This window comes from Tympanuchus pallidicinctus, unplaced genomic scaffold (assembly GCF_026119805.1).
Source record: "Tympanuchus pallidicinctus isolate F22 unplaced genomic scaffold, pur_lepc_1.0 scaffold28, whole genome shotgun sequence".
Lineage (NCBI taxonomy): Eukaryota > Metazoa > Chordata > Aves > Galliformes > Phasianidae > Tympanuchus > Tympanuchus pallidicinctus.
The window spans coordinates 4,123,295-4,137,283 of record NW_026294745.1 but is presented as its reverse complement, the minus strand read 5'-3'; the positions used below and the strand labels follow the sequence as shown (position 1 = coordinate 4,137,283).

The 13,989-nt window shown below is 38.0% G+C and overlaps 1 protein-coding gene across 8 annotated transcripts in view; it reads left to right on the top strand.

Moving 5' to 3' along the window:
- RIMBP2 (RIMS binding protein 2) overlaps positions 1-13,989 on the top strand; it is a 403,010-nt gene that overhangs the window by 295,998 nt on the left and 93,023 nt on the right. Inside the window, exon 1 of one of the 8 annotated variants that reach the window (XM_052691400.1) lies at positions 2,019-2,037. The exons of the other annotated variants lie outside the window; for them this stretch is intronic. The gene's annotated coding sequence lies outside the window, so the exon portion shown is untranslated. Of the gene's footprint in view, positions 1-2,018; positions 2,038-13,989 lie in introns of those variants that run through there. 8 annotated transcript variants of the gene reach the window in all.

Below are 13,989 nucleotides of genomic sequence, written 5' to 3'. Positions count from 1 at the left end.
TTCAAGTTTGAAACCTAGATTTCTAAACAGTCGCCTGTGGTAAAGCATGTATTTTAAAATCCTTATACCAGTAAATCTTTGCTGATGGTTTAAAAGACTATGTGCTATTTTTGAGTTATTTAATTTACTTGTATTTTCCTTATTTTTGAACATGACATTTCCAGAAAGGTTATGGTAATGTATATATTTTACACACATAGCCCCACACACCCATGTCCAGAGTATACGTGCTTTCATGCCTGCCTATGAGAAGGAATAAGAAGAGTTGGTTCTGTTCAGTATTATGTGATTTTACAGAGATCTGACTTATTTCCAGGTACCTGGCACAGGAATTTTTTCTTTTGCCTGTGCAAATGCATGTGAAGCAATGGAAATGTTCATTTGGTCTCTAGCTTAGGCGAGACAGATTTCTAAAACATGTCACCTGGAATCTTCTGCTATTACTTGGCGTCACATGCTGCAGATCTGTATTTGTTGCTGAAGTGCAGTGTGCGATGAGTGCTGATATGGTCGTACTTGGAAGGAATGTTTGGATTTAAAGCTTGCACATAGCTCAACTGAGGGAAAAAAAATCTAACTTGCCAAAATAAGAATTGGAAAAATAAACAAACAAACAAACAAAAAAACACCCCCCAAAAAAACACAATTTATGCCACAAATCAGTATAAAAGTAAGGCTGCACTTGCCTGATGATCAAAGCCGTAATCTAATCTGGGAAGGAACATATGATCCTGAGTAGGAGCAGCTTTTCTTTCTGAAAATACCAGAGTTTTGTTTTTTTCTGGGTACATGAGTAATCTCTGGGAAGGTCGTTTGGGGCTGAGATTGGCACAAGAGAGGAGTGGTCTTGGGTGCCTTATTTTTAGAAGTTGGACCTCCCATTCAGAAAACTGCAATCTTTCTAGAATGTTACAAATAAGACATCCGGGGTCTTCCTGAACGTCAAGCACACATTGACTGATTTTTATCTGTTTCATTCCTACAATGGGGGATATTTTTTAGAGGAAACTTGTCACTCTGAAGATCACACTCTGATCTCCTGCAATGTACTTTAACAGAATTTAATAAAATAGGATGCTTAAGGGTAGGTTAAATGGGAGCACAATATTTCTTTCCTCTTTTAAATGCAAAAAGGAAAACACACTCCACAAAACTTCATATTTTCTTGATAATTTAATTTTTCTGAGACTTAAGAATTCATTATATTATAATGAACTCATTCCCACAGTGGTCAAATTCTGAGTTAGAATAATAATTTAAAAAAAAAAACAGATCAAAGTCAGATGTTTTAAAACACATTTATTTAAAGTATCCCCTTAGAGGGCCTCCCTCTTGTTGCTGGGGAGAGGCTGGTGGCACACTCACAAGTTTTTGTGTGAATATATTGGATACGGCTTTCTTTAGGAGAGGAAAGACAGAATGGTTAGGATGCTCCAGGTAATCTGTCTTAATACCCTTCTGCATTTGAGTTTCTAAGCCTTCCATTGGGCAGGCTTGGCTGTGAAAAAAAATTGCAGCTCACATTTACAGTTCATTGGTTCGTGCCAGTAGGCCACAGATGACCTACTGAGAAGATCCTGTGATAGCATTACTTGGAGGTAAAATAAAATCTCCCAGCACCCGCCTCTCCCTGAGTCCTCCCTCACAGAAATACACCCTGCCCTGATCCCACTTGCTGCTTGTCAGCTCCTGTCTCTGCTCCCTGCTGCTGTGTCAGGGTTAATACTATGTGAAAGAGAAACTGGCAAATAGGGAAAGCCATCTTTGTGTGCGTATGTGTGTGTGAGCACTGCTGTTTCATAGGCTCTGGCAGCTGCTGCATGGCTGATGATGCTCGCTCTCTCTTTTTCACCCTGCCTCCCTGCAGACAACTAATGAATCATTTCTAGCCTGAATACAAGCTGTGCAAACACACCAATGCTGCTGCTGCTGCCGCCGCCGCTGCTGCTGCCTCTCTCTCCAAGGTTGTAATTTGACACAGTAGACTGCAGAGCTCTCGGCAATGAATGCTGAACGTCGGAAGCACTTGATTTGAAGGTATGCTGAGATTTCACCTCTTCTAAAAATAGCTATTTCTGCTAAATGCTTTACAGGCAGACTGAGGGTGGGAGAGCTGCAGATTTGTACGTGTGTGTGTGCGTGTGTGTCAAGGGGAGAATTCTTTTTTTAGTTAGCAGTAATGCATCTGTAACTCTTATCAGAGGCAGACAAACTTTATTATTCTGCTGCAATTTGATGATGCCTTTCACTGAATGTTTTCTTGTAGGCGCTGCTTAGAATAATAAAATGTGTTAGTGTCATGCAGTAATACTAGGTAAAGGGATTAAATTCTTGCTAGATTATTCCATCCTCCCTCCTACTGATGTTTAATCTGGTGTCGTTTTCCTGTCATTTTTTATGGTTTCCTATGAAATAAATACTGTATTCACAGGTTTAGTGGTGCCATGTTTCTTTCCTGTATTGGTGTCTGTGGGCAAAGTTAGCAATCATACTGGCTAGCAGCTTCCCCTTCCCCCGCAACCTGAGCCTCGGAGCATGGTGCATATCAGGGTCTCCTTTTGCTTTGCAGATGTATTGTCATGTCGTGGCAAAGTCATGAATCTCTTCCAAAGCAATGCTGTTAATTAAATTACTTGTGATGTTTATCTGGCATTTAATGCTAAATTAGACGCACTGCAAGTAAATATCTCTCTTTTTGTTGGAGGGAGAGGTCTTCTGCAGCTGCACGTATGAGCACTGTGTATAGCAATGTTTGTGAGAATTATGCACATGAATACATAGAGAAGTACAGCAGCATTTTATTATTGGATATGCAAACAAATGCTAGTTCAAATGCTAGTTATTGTTAGCATGTGCAGGAATGCTGTTCTCAGTATTGGAGGGAAGACTGCAGTTTTATGTCGGTATTTTTCTAACCTCACAAACTGGCTGTCACCAATAGACTTGGGCAGACAAGGTATGCCTTTCCAGTAGGAATATGATGATTGACATTACAATTGCATATGGTCTTAATACTGTTTTAACTGAGAGAAATGTAGGCACACGTTGAGGCTTTGGTTTTTCTTTTGTAGCTACTGATGCCTGTTATTTTAGTGGTAAAACACTGACTGGGCTTTTTTTCCAGTTGCGATACTGATTTTATATATAAAATAGCTCAGTGGAATAACTAATCAATGAGTCTTGTCACTGCATCTAGGTAAATACAGAGTCAAGTCCTTAAATGACTGGAAATTTTTAGAAGAAATATATAAAATTAAAGCCCTCGATATTAAGAAATTCACTGAGAGTGTAGAGACAGGCAGATTGTACCAGGACTGCAATCAACAAAATTTGAATAAGGGCTGTTACTTAGCAAGGTTGAAAAGCTGCTTTAGGAAAACAGTGTGAAATATTAAAACAGAGGTCAATGATAGAGTTGAAGTTTCCAGAAATTAATTACAATAAAAAATAACAGCATACATGAACTGATGTGGAAGTTACTCCAGTCACTTTATTTTACCTTTTTGATCCAGAGGTGTTACATTTTTATTAGAGAAAGGCTTTCAGGTTGACCCAGCTGGCAAATGAGAAACAGTGATTCAGATCAAATCTCACAGACAGCCAGGATTCATTAGTATGAATGAAGTATGAATTATGAAATATACTTGCATTACTTTCAGTACCATAAAGGAGGACGTTGGGTCTTGTTTAGATGACTCTTGGTTGTTTTTCTTAAAGATCTGGTGGTTTTGTACACACTACTTTCTTTTTAAAAGGAAAAGGCCCTACTGCAAATTAAACCAGGGAAGCAGTCATGCTGCCTGCAGACAAGACAGCAACCTTGACTTTTCATTGCTATATACCCAAATGGTTTCCAGCTTGATAAGGTACAGCATGACTATACTTGAGGCAGTGAACGGAGATGCAGTGCTATTGCATACAAAGTGATGTGAGTGTGTGTACAAGGAGCACCTTTTTGAGAAAGGTGTTGAATTTTCTGAAATTGTAAGCAAATGATGGCTTTAAAATCAAGCAGCTCTCTGATACACATTACTCAGCTGTTGATTACAAGCTCCAAAATCGAAGCATCTCTGTCTATATGTGGCCAATCTCGTACTGATACAAGCTCTGTGAGTACTTTTCAGTGTACGCAGGATATGTATCTCTTTGTATGTCCATTCATTCTATTTTACATATGTGTAAGATGTGAACACTCGTAATTTAGATAGCTGTGTGACACTGTGTATGAATGGAATGTTTAACCACAGAGGTGTTCATTCTGCTGATAGCTTGTTACAGAAGTGCAGGCCTTTCTGGATTGCTAGGACTTGGAGTCCGATGCTTCCAATTGCTGGGTAATTCGTGTCCTCTGGTATTAAGGACTTTTCCTTTCTGTTAATCAAAATTAAATATCCAAAATCTCACTGGCTTTATTCTGAAATAGAGAACTGGTTTGTCATACATTGCTCTGTCCTGCCCGTTCCATATTTACATTGAAAGAAGCGTGAGATTTGAGAGTCAAGGCTGTTCTTCATTTAATTGAAATTGTTATTGGCTCTCCTCGGTGCTATGAAATATATCAGAGCGAAATACCTGTTAGGTAAGACTTTTTTCCATGGACAAATTTGTGTTTCAGTATTCAGCAAAAGCAACTGACTAAAGAGGAATTTTAAGAAAATCCTTTGTTAGTTTTCCTTTCGACAGCATTATCTTGTCATGTCCTGTGAATGCTCTGATAAAGCGCAAACAGGTAGCGCTTCCTTTCTATCATTTTGCCAATCTTTCCATGCCCAGATGTAGGTGACTGAACCCTATTTAAGATTTTCTGAAAAAAATGCCAAGTACCACTGATGATTTTTCATCTGCTGCTGATCTTGTAGGCAGTCCACCATAGGTGAGAACTGCCATGAAGAACTGCTGACAGTAGCATATACTAGTTACTGCTAGAGTTGAAAACCATGTGCCAGAATCATCATTAAAAGTAGAACATAGACACAGTGCTGGAAAATGTTGTCTTGAAGAAGCTACGTGTCATGAAAACAGTTTGTGTTCACCAGGCTGATTTGCACGGTGGGTTCTTGGGAAATGACAGTGACAACATTACTCTGGCAGAACAGTTATGTTATGGAGCAGGTGGTGAACAATGAAGTTTGGATATGGTCAGTGTGGGCTTTTTGCTAAATGTAACCATCTTCTGCTTAATTGCATGTTGGATATGTTTTCCTTTTATAAAGTATGATAGGAAAACCACCTGTGGTTGGCATTTTGATAAGGAAATCAGTGTGGCATGTAGGCTTGCATTTCAGCACATTGGCTTCTGCTTGTAAGATGGGACTTGCTAAGGAAATCAGAGCGTGATTTCCAGTTCTGCCACAGATTCTGTGTATAGCCCTGAGCAAAATACTTGGTATCTCTTGGGCTCTGTTCTCTTTCTGTAAATGGGAATAATGATGAACACTTTCCACTACATTCTACTTATTTTGTTGGCTTCAAATATGAGACCTTCAAACTGAAGTCTTCTTAAAACTTACAAATACCACAAGATTTATAAATCACTTATAAATCACTGGGCAGCCCACACTGTGCATTGATGATCTGTTAAATATATGCATATATATGTGTATTACATGCATATATATGTGTGTATGTATGTATGTGTGTGTGTATTTCAAGGACCAGAAGAATCTGAACTGATTTTGAGCTTTTTGGAATAACATTTTATTTGATTTGCTAAAGTTTCTGTTGTGCTCATGGGTATGAAATAAAGAGCCTAGTTTCCTTGATAGAAGCAGTGGTTTGGTAGAAAAATTTGCAGTGAAAAAGAGGACTGCAAGTCAAATTTCATTTTAATTTTTTAAATTGTCATTAGATTTTGTCTTTACTGTTTTAGAAACAGTACAACACTTCTTGATTCTAAGGCCATAAGCACTGCTGTGCTGAATGTTTGATGTTGGCTGGCTAGCAGCAGCAGTGTGAATGTTATGGTAAAGAACAAAGAGGAAACCATAGGAAGTATGGTAGCACAGCAAAATCTCTCTTCTCTGTTTTCACAATTAGGAAAATAGCTTTCTTTTCTTTTTTTCTTTGAAAAGCATTCTTTATTTAAGCTTTTTGTCGGTGTGCCTTCATAAAAGCCTGAGCTGGGCTCAGTGCACTGGTGGGCAGCCTTCACTCTGCTTCCACTGAGGCCAGAATTTTATTTTTTTGTAGAGAAGCATAAATAATTTTTATAGACAGATTCAGTTACATTTTTACACCTGATGTGTGTGGGGGGGAAAATGACAACATCTACTCTTGCCAATTCGGGAAGGTAAGGAAGCCCTTTCTGAACCAAGATGCCTCGTTTAGTGCTGGCTTAGAAAAATCCTGAATTGACACTGAAGTTCTCCAGAATCAGAAAATTATTCCATAATTTCACCATTTGAGCCCCTGCTGAATATTTCTTTACCTCTTTTTCATGTACTTGAAAAATGTTGCTACTTCTGCACCCAATATCATGATGCCTTTTTACAGAAATGGAAAACACATCCCCAGTAAGTATACTGTGGGGGCTTGCTTAAAAATACACTGTAGCATTTATCAGCAGGGTCTTTTAGAGAAATCTGTTGTAGTTTACGCCAGGAAGGATCGAGAGCACAGTATCAGCGTGCTGATGAGTTAAACTCTCCCTGAAGATTAATAGTTGATAGTGCTTAGAATTCAGCTGGATGAAGCTTCTGTCTGTCACTGCCGTAAGCAATGTGTGCATATTTACTGCGTTTTCCCTTTTCTTTGATAGTCACAATTAAAACTATGTGTTAAATCCTTCCCGTTCTCCTACTCCGCTGACCTCAATTCTGCATATAATTTAAAACATTACAAATATTGTTATTTCAAGAGCATATTTTTTTTCTCTTCTCTCCTGTTTACTGCTTGCTAATTAAATTTTGTAGGTGGCAGTTTGAAATCTTAGTGGGACATGTCATGTGACTGCTAATGCTCTGCAGATCTCTATTACATAACCTTTAAGTAGTTTGGGAAAATGTGCTTGTGTCATACTGGGCCTGACATAAGGCTCGGTCTGAAGCCAACAGTCTGATAGTGTTGTTTTTCATATATATAGAGAGAGAGCAACTGTAGAAATCTTGTGGATGGTTTGTTCTGGCAAAAGATCTGTGCCCTCAGTTGTCAGGCCAATTTCCTTACTTCCCTGCAGTGCTTTGCAGTCTGCATTTTCTGCCTTTCCTTTAGCATAGAAGAGGGGAGGAGTTAGATTTAAACACTGACATAGCAGGTAATGATTACATGAATATTAAATGTAATGTGCTGAGATCTGTTCTCTTTTCCTGGTAAGTTTGTTCATTTTAGAGTTGAAGTGACCAGAGTACAGAACAAACACAGAAAACGCCTTTATCTCTCTGACCCCTTCCCCTGGCTATGAATCTTCATTAAACTTTGGCGCATTATGCAAAATGAAAACATAAATCAATAGACAAGTTTTAAAAAAAAAATGCAGTGCAGGGATGATCAATTTTTAATGCATGGAAATTCATTAGGTTGCTGTTCTGCAGGAGCATTTTTATAAGTGACAGCAATGTGTCCACTAAGAATTATAGCTCATCTCTCTTTTCCTGAATCAGCACCATCTTTTGCTCCTACTTTGCATAGTTTCACATTTTTGTTGCCTGAAATGTGTTTATATGCTATCCAGTGCAGCTTAAGCATTTCACTGTTGACTGACCAGCGTTGTTCCCTGGAGAAAAACTAAATCTCATTCTGGTTTCTTGGCCAAGATGTGGGTCTTATCTGAGGCTCTGATACTTGATATTCTGTGTGTTCAGAGCAGGTCAGAGGAGATCTTTTTTACTTCAGCATTTTTACCTGCTGGGAAGGCTCAGTGAACAGGGGCTCCAACAAAAGTTGCAGTTAAGAACTAGGAACAGGTAGTGATGATGTTGGGCAGTGTGAGTTTGTTCTTTGTTTTTTTTATGAAGATATTTTGTAAGTTTATCATTTCTTATTGAAATGCGATTGCGTGCTTCTGCATTTTGTTTTGCCTGTGCTTTGTAATAGCTCTTCTCACTAAAAGCTCTTTACAGAGTCCTTAAGAACAATTAAGAATGATTTCTCATCATTTTGCAGATGAGAAATTTTCAAAGTACTTCAGGGTTTTTTTGGCTTAAGATCTTTCATCTGGATCAGTGGTAGATGTATGGATATTGTTTGTGGAGCCACGTCCAAAGCATTTTCCACAGCATTGGTTCTGTTAATTAAATGTTGGATAAGAGGGGAGGAGGGATAAGCATTGATATTTTTTAAAAAGCTTCCTTTTTTTTTTTTTTTCCACTTTAAATTAATTGACTGTTTCCCTATGTTGTACTCATAGGAAACAGTTAGGAAATTGATAACTACTATTTTTAAATTACTGCTATTGTGAATCATGGAGGCTGTAGTCTGTCAGTTCTCCAAATGGCTGCTTGCTTATGCTGGGTATACTGAAACTACAAATGTTTCATTGCAGGTAGGGACCTCTGTTGTTCAGCTGCCTTAAATTATCTCAGTAAAGAAAAAGAAAGCTTCCTGTTTCTAGGCTACTGCCCCTCCACAACTAACATTCACAAGTAAGCACAAAGAACTGTCCTTGACATCAAATCTGCCTTGAGGATAAAAATGATGTTTTGTTTGTGGTGTGTAACAATTGCCAAGAGGACAGAATTTTTGTAGCAATCATGGATCTTTAAAAGGAAAAAAAAATACAGATCTGAGATATATAGCACTACGCAATTTATTTTTACTATCTGCAACAGCTATTAAAAGTGTAATTGGTGATACTATCTAGGAAGAATAATGCATGTGCATGAGCTGTATTGCATTTAAAATTCCACGTTGTTCCAATTACTGGAGATTCTTAATTTGTATCAATAACTGCAGGGCTTAGAAGATTTTTATTTGTAACGGCTCAGAGAAGTGTATCTTCTTCAGAACTGTTGTAAATCTTTGCTCGTGCGTGAATCTTACTGGTGTGATCCACTGTGCCTGGGAAATAACACTGGGAAGTAATTTTTATAGTCCCATCAAGTCTCCTTTGTGGAAAACCTGCAAAGTCCCACAGGAACATTCAACCATCTCTATACATCATTATTGGATTGATAATAGGATACTATTACATAAATCATAAAAGCATCAAATAAGTAACTTAGGGAAATTATCACAACATCCTACTCAGTATTGCATATCACTTAAAATTACCACACATTTGAAAGGGGAGGAGGGCAATGTTAGAAACAAGTGCTATTCTCCCTCTGCTTATCATGCTGCTCAGTCCTGCTGGCACCAGCTGTGTGGAATGGGCAGCCCTGGCCTCACCTCGTGGGGGCCCAGGTCTCACACCTGGGTTCAGACACATGTGTGGTCATCAGAGAAATGGAAAGTCCCTGTGCACACATATTTGCCAGTTTCTGACAGTAACACATGGCTTCAGCTTCTACTTTCATGAAAAGCCTTCAGGATTTCCTATGGATTCTTTTGGGGAAAGATCAGGAGAAGATGGATATCAGTGGTGCAGTAGTGGTTTTACTCCTTCCATTTCAGTAAGTAAGAGTTGTGGGAACTTCTTTCACTTGATTGATGTATGAGGTTCTGATAGTAATTCTCCTTTCTAGAAAGGATCTTAACATGGCTTTAAAACAAAGAGCTTAAAGAAACATTCAGCACCAAATGCTTTTTAAAGTGAGTACTGTACAGTGCATGCTAAGGATAAATTGAATTTGTATCTGTAAACTTAATAGCAGAACTTTTTAGAGTTAAAATAGCAGTTAAACCATGTCTTAAAATAAATACATGTGCCACAGTCATGTGAAGGGAGAATGCAGAGCAGGCAAGGATGGCAGTAGTTTATTTTTTGTAAGGATGGGCTTTATGGTTAAAAACTGTTGAATGCATTGTTGCATGGACATACTGTTGTAGGTTTTATGGATTCGTGTGGTACACTTGCAGCTTGAGTTTTCACAGGGCTTGCATACGTTGTCTTACTGCACAGGTGTTTTGTCAGAACGATTATCAAACCCATTTGTTTTAAAGGGAACATGATTTCTCCAGGTTTCTGCAACAAGTCAGTGTTAGAGTTAGTAAAATATACGAGAGGCTTTTACAATTTTCAGTTCTTTACTTTCCTGATGCAGAAAGTAAAAACAACAGAAAAAACAACAAAATACTAATAAAAAAAAACCCAACCAACAGAACAACACAAAATTGTAGCAGTTGTATACACTGCATACAACTGGTAGAAATACAGGTGCTTGTAGTTCCCTAGAAGATACCATTAGTGTCAGTCTTGCTGTGCAGATAGTGCTTCTTAGCCTTTCCTTCCTACAACACACGCAGAACTAAAGAATAGGGTTATCAAGAAGATGTAATATGCAACGTGGCATGCACTGCTTAGAAATCTCCCTTTATGTTGCCACCAAATGTTTTCTTTTGATATCTCAATGAGAAGATTTCTTCATCTGTTATATTATGGGTCCCTCTCATATGAGAATTTTGTAGTTTGTAACATAAACTCAGTTTAATCACTTAGGATTCTGCTGTGGAGTTAACCTGGATTCAGTACTCCAAAGCTTTCTACATTAGATTATCTAGCTCATTATCAGGAGCTGAATTTATGTCTGACTACAAATGATTGCTAATGACTTATTCTTTTAGTTTGCATAGTACAGGTGTATGCATTTGGCTTTAAAGTCTTCATCTGTTTGTAGAGGTACTATGGGTTTACTATGACTGGGATCTGAACTAAGAATGTCTGTGATGGTGGAATCTGGTAAATCTGCTGCTACTACCTTAAAAAAAAAAATATATATATATATGTATATATATATATATATACATATCTTAATCTGATGGGGAATTCTCCTGTTCTAAGATCTTGCAGGGAAACAAGAGATCGCTGATGTTTCTAGGGAATGGTTCTTCCTGAGAAAATCAGGCCAGGATCTGTCTTTTTTATTTAGGATTTAGAAGAGAAAAGTGTATTTCAAGACTTCCTTTCTTCTTATGTGAACAGTGGCTGGATTTTAGCATACTATCTGCACTGGGAATTTATTAATATAATTACTGAAGCTATGTATAGTTAAAATATTAAAGGTATCAGGCTGACAGGAAGTGTAATCAGTGTATAAAAACAAGCCCTTCTACAACAGTATTAGCCTTTACAGTCTGAAGCATTCCTAGTTTCCTTCCAGTACATTTTTCTACGCTTGCCAGCAGCACGTGCAAGTTGATGACCTAAAGGTGATGTGATGTTTCTTTTTTGTTTAGTCAGATATTCCAGTCTTTGCAGTAATGACATTCCTGCAGAAGTAGCATGTGCACTGATCTGCAGTGTTAAAGGTGAATGTAAAAATCGTATTCTGATTTCTCTGGTTGCCTTGTTCTCATCCTTAAGGAAGGATATAGCAAAACAAAGCTTTGTAACAAATCACTTAATATACTGTGGTGCTGCCTTTAACATACCCTAACGAGGATTTAGCAACCTATTTACAGACCTTACGAATCTGTCACTTGGGAAGTGAAACTTTCACAAGCTGACTCAGTCTCATTCTTTCCTTTCACCTACGGCTGTTTCTCTGTTGTTAACACCATGACATAATGTATTTTACTGATGTCATATACTGACTGCATCTTGGCAGCCTGATCTTCTTACTTCCTTAGCCTCTTGTGAACCATGGAATAGTGGAGGGTCTACAGACAGATAGGTTACTGGGAATGTGAAGGCCTTTTCCAGAGGAATTAAAGAAGCTGTTCACGAGCCAACAGTAGCCTTGGTCTTTCCTGTTTTGTGACCTGATTACCTTGTTGTTGTTGCTGACTCTTGGAGAAAAGAAGCATCTTTCTCTGTACTTATGAATGGACAGTGCCCTGAACTTCTCCGCTGCTAACTTACTGATTGAAATATTGAATTAATGAGGACTTCTTGTTAGTCACCTCAGAATGTGTGAGGTACAGTAAATGCTATCTCAGCACGTGTGCCAGTAGTTAGAAATATGTCATGCTTGCTTAAGAGAGAGAGAAACCAAAAAAACCTCTCTCAGTGCAAATTCAAGAAGGAGCTTCAGTTTGTGGAGCTTCAGGCAGAAGATTTATATTAGTAAGTTATAGTGGCAATGTAAAGAAGTATGATATCTAGAACTAGAATCTGGTTATGAGGAAGAATATTTTAAGCTTCGAGGTATCTTCAGAGTAACTGAATTCCTTAAATGATGGAAAGCAGAAAATTGCAGTGGATTTCAGTTTCATTAACCGGATCAAAGAGGATGATACATGTGCCCTGTGTTATCATCCTTTTGCTCATAAAGTATGCAAATGGGGATTGGAGGAAAAGAGACAATCATTTAACTGATCTTCATGTGACTTAACTGGAAAGTCCTTTTCAACCCAGGCCATTCTATGATTCTATGATAAGTAAAAATAAATTCGTTCTCACTTCCTGGACTTAAGTCTGGGACTATGATTATTTAGCCATTTAACTTGCCTTTATTCAAAGAGCTCCCCTAAAAAAGGGTGAGAGTCATCAGCTGCTGTAGGCACAATTTCATGTGAAATGAATGTGTAAGCACAGATGTGAGGTTTCAGTGAACTGAGAAATGACTGGTAAGAAAAGCAAGTAGGAGGTCAAAGTAACTTTGCTGTAGCTTTAGCAAGAAAAGAGGCTAGTTATAGCACCAGTCAGAGAGAGCTTGTGAGCAATGACTTGTGAGCAGTGCTCTGTCAGTGTGGTGCTTGTATAACATTTGATAAAAAATTAGCTGGAGAAAAAAGCTTTCTTTTTTTTAGTATCAGTCATATAGTAAAGGTGAATTACATGCTACAAGTGCCCATTTTTCCATAGGCTGTAAGAATGCCCAGACAACTAGATCCAACTTAGGTGATTATATACCTCTAAGATAAATACATTTTGCCTTGGAGATTTAAACATAAAATTTTGTTTAAGAATGTGATTCAGCTTTAATAATAATAAGCGCCAATTATCTGTATAATTGTTCTTTATTATTATATCTGTATAATTTGAATACATTTGGGAAAATTTATTTCATGTCATAATTTCTATGTAGGTGATCCAGAATTATTTCTCTCTGAAAAAATGATTATTTCTCAAGTGGCGGGTAGGACCTGAAGGTTACAGTCTGATGTTGATGCTTCTCTCCCTGATGTTAGAATGAAGCAGTCCTACTTTGTACTCCACAGGCTGAAAATCTCTTTTGATTAGCCCATTAGTGCATGGCCAGAATGACAGATTATTCACCTGTAGAGTTAAAGCTGTGGACTGCAGTGTTTTTGGAATGCAGGGGAAAGCCTGCAGTGCTCAGGTGGCGGTGCTGTAGGACTAGTCTGTTTGTTAATGTTTTTGGCTGCATATGTAGGCACAGATCCAGCAAGGCTAATGCCAGAGGACTTGCACTTGGAAGAAAAAAGCACAAAAAACTACAGTGCTTTTTCTCTGCAGGTTCACTTTCTGTTTTAGCGGATACATTTAAACTTAATCATTAAATCATTTATAGCTATCAACGGAGACCAGGTACCAGGTGATCACAGAATTAACAGAGGTTCTGCTGTTTACCACATGCGTTGTTGAAAGTAGGAGAGAATAGAAAAATTGTGGACTCTACAACAGAAGCTCAAGATGTTGTTTGTCGAGTGATAGGAGACTGTTTTTGCCAAAATTATACATTTTCTTTTGCCAAAATGGGGATGTCAAACTCAGATTATTTGGCTATTGAAAGGTACCAGCTGTTACCAGATGCCTTCTGGCTTTTGTTTGGGTTTGAGAATTCTTTAAAGAGACAAATCTTTAGCTTCTCTACAGTTGTTTATGTCAAAGGGAGTTAGACATTCTTCTGACTGTCATTTTCATATGAAAATCCTTTCTAGAAGATTTGCATTTTATGTTGGTAATAACTTTGGGCTTAAAGAGCTGATTCTTCTTAGAATTGTGGTGGTATCATTCTAGGACCATGCCAATAAGAAAGGTATTGATTA